At 42.7% G+C, this 3,314-nt stretch overlaps 1 protein-coding gene across 1 annotated transcript in view; it reads right to left on the bottom strand.

The window, feature by feature from the left end:
• The window catches only part of slc25a18 (solute carrier family 25 member 18), a 22,399-nt gene extending 21,232 nt beyond the window's left edge, over window positions 1-1,167 (bottom strand). Inside the window, 1 exon segment of the mRNA XM_020602928.1 lies at window positions 1,096-1,167. The gene's annotated coding sequence lies outside the window, so the exon portion shown is untranslated.
• Between the last annotated feature and the right edge of the window lie 2,147 nt (window positions 1,168-3,314).

Raw genomic sequence — 3,314 nt, 5'->3', positions numbered from 1 at the left:
CCTGGCTGAAGAGGCCAGGGAATTTGGGGTCACAGGGACACCCAGGCTAATAAACAAGAGACTAGATCTAAAAGTCAGCAAGAGGAAGACAACTTCAAAGGCAGGGCAATATACAGACACACACAGGCAAGACAGTTTAATTAGCCAAACGGGAAGCCATGTCACATATAGTGTAACAAAGAAAGAAGTGAGTGTAGGAATTCAGACAGTAGAATTTCTTCCATCTTTAGGAAGCTGCTTTTCCCATTGGAGCAGAAAAGATGCAGGAGGAGGACGGATGGATAGATGGACCAATAGAACAGCACGAGAGGACCGGACCAGCCTACAAGGGCACATTTGAAATTGTATAAAATCAACTGAATGGAGGAGGACAGTGTTCCTTCTCGTCCTGAAGACGAATTGAATGGTTTTGCTGTTGAGATTAGGGCTTCGGATAGAGATGGAACCCAGAGCTCTGTAAATTGCTTTATTCGATGGTCTGTTCAGTTATGATAATAAATGTTTGAAAGGTGATAGTTGACTCTGATTATTGTTCATAAAAGAACACGCTGTAATTGTCACCATATTCTAATTTATTGAGATAGTGAATTGGTGGGTTTTTGTTAAATGTGGGCCAAAATCATCACAATTAAAAGACCCAAAGGCTTAAACTACTTCAGTCTGTGTGTACTGAATTTATATAATACATGAGTTTCACTATTTGAGTTGAATTACTGAAATAAATGGACTTTTCTACAATATTCTAATTTATTGAGCTGCACCTGTATATCAAAGTCACTGCACATAAATATGAGGGTCACAGATACTACTTGTCATTACAATGAAATATCCCACACAGTCAGTTTTATTCTAACAGGTAAAATATGGCTTATGCCTAATTAAAGGTTTAGTCAGCAGAGAAACTGAAAGCTCTTGTGTTGATTTACAGATTTTAGTGCCTTTCATTTGCCAAATCAATCATTAGCCCTATTAGAGCTTTCAAATCATTGTAGTGAAATAAAAAGTGCAATATTTCTCTCTATGTAATGTAGTGTTCTATAAAGTAGAATAAGTAAACAGTTATGCTAAAGACCAGTATTTGAGTAAATATCCTACCAGTCATGTTTTTTCCTGGATACCAGGGGAGATGTTACGTCCACGGCCGTGGCCACCCCCAGCACCTCGTCAGGTAATGCCAGTGCTCCCAGCAGCTCCGCCCCTGCACAGGTGGGAGTGCAGTCCAGGTGATGAGGCACACCTGCTCACAATCATCAGAGCAGTACTTAGGGAGAGCGTTGGGGTGTCCTCGCCGCCAGATGATTGCTTGTCATCTCCCCAGTAACTGCTGCCTGTTTTCCGCCCTGCGAGGATACCTGCTCTCACCTGGATTTTCCCTCTCAGTGTTCTTCACGTCATCTTCCTCTCTGCTCTACTGTGGACCTGCTCGTCAGACCAGCTTTCTCCTGTGCGCTTTCCTGCAACCCTAGACTGCTTCTTCAGCCTGCGGTGCTCACCAGCCACGCTTCGGCGCAGTCAGCTATCAGGTCCCCTGTAATCCACCAGAATTAGCCACATACCTCACCATACCTGTTCCATTCTCTCATGCTCTCTCCTTCTGCCCTCCTCTAGCACACTGCGTCCATCTCCAACCACCAACCCCGAGTTGCCACACCAGCAATCTAGTCCAGTCAGTGCTCCCAGCTGCCCCACGACCGACGGCTGAAGTCAGCTCTGTCACACCCCCTATCTGCACATTAAAAATTCTGTTTACCCTGTCAAGCCTGAGTTTTGAGTCCTGCAGTTTTTTGAGTCCGTAAAAAAGAAAAATAAGCACACTACTTACGGCATGCCGTAACAGGAAAAACTCAGAGCAGCCTAGGCCTAAAGCAGCATAACTAAGGGAAGGCTCAGGGTCACCTGATCCAGCCCTAACTATAAGCTTTATCAAAAAGGAAAGTCTTAAGGCTAGTCTTAGTAGAGAGGGTAGTCCGCCTCCTGAACTGAGACTGGGAGTTGGTTCCATAGGAGAGGAGCTTGATAGCTAAAGGTTCTGCCTCCCATTCTTCTGTGGACTCTAGGAACCAGAGTGACGTGCTCTGTTGGGATGATAAGGCTCTATGAGGTCTCCTCTATGAGGATATGATGGAGCCTTGTCATTAAGGGCTTTGCATGTTATGAGAAGGATTTTAAATTCTATTCTGGATTTTACAGGGAGCCAGTACAGAGAAGCTAATATGGGAGAGATAACTTCACTCAGTATGTTAATTGCCACACAAAGGACAATAAAACTCTGGACCTACTGTATGCTAATGGTAGGAATGCATACACTTCTGCCCCCCGCTCTGACCACAGACTGCTCTGTCTGTAGGATTGATTGTGGGATCAATATCTTGTTCCTCATTTCTCTGAAATGCTTGTACTGTCTTGTTTTTGGGTATTCTTGATTTGTTTTTCAGAGATCCTTGCGGTGTTTGTTGTTTAGTCTCTACTGATGTTAATATATGGGGGTTTTCCCCATTGTGGAATTAACTGAGGGAGCAATATTCTTGTTCTTGATTTCTCTCAAGTGCTATGTTTTGTCTTGTTTTTAGGTGCCTTTGATTTGCTTCTCAGAGGTCCCTATGGTGTTTTGCTGTTCTTGTGGTGTTTTGTTGTTTGCTCGCTAATGCTGCTGGAACACTGGAATTTCACCATTGTGGGATCAATAAAGTCCTACCATACCATATGATCTCTTTTGCTAGTTCCTGTCAGTACTCTGGCTGCAGCATCTTGGATTAACTGGAGGCTTTTTATGGAATTATTGCTACTATCAGCAGCACTGATAGTAAAGAGTTACTCATCTAAAGTAACTATATGATTAGACAGCAGATTTCTAAGGTTTTCAGGCCCAAGCACAATAACTTCAGTTTTGTCAGAGTTTAGAAGTAAGAAGTTGCAGGTCATCCAGGCCTTTATGTCTTTAAGACATGCTTGAAGTTTGACCAGCTGACCTGATTCATTTGGCTTCATAGATAAATATAGCTGAGTATCATCTGCATAGCAATGGAAATTTATGTTGTGCTTCCTGATAATATTGCCTAAAGGGAGCATGTATAAAGTGAAGAGAATTGGACCTAACACAGAGCCCTGTGGAACGTTGTGACTAACTTCAGTTTGTGTGGAACATTCGTCATTAACATGAACAAATTGAAATCTTTCTGATAAATAAGATTTGAACCAACTTAGTGCAGTTCCTTTAATCCCAATAACATGTTCAAGTCTCTGCAGTAAGATGCTGTGATCAATGGTGTCAAAAGCAGCACTGAGATCTAAGAGGACAAGTATGGAGACAAGTC

The sequence above is a fragment of the Monopterus albus genome, unplaced genomic scaffold, assembly GCF_001952655.1.
Source record: "Monopterus albus unplaced genomic scaffold, M_albus_1.0 scaffold59.1, whole genome shotgun sequence".
NCBI classification, from domain to species: domain Eukaryota; kingdom Metazoa; phylum Chordata; class Actinopteri; order Synbranchiformes; family Synbranchidae; genus Monopterus; species Monopterus albus.
The sequence above is the reverse complement of the archived record's forward strand: the minus strand, read 5'-3'. Positions and strand labels throughout refer to the sequence as shown.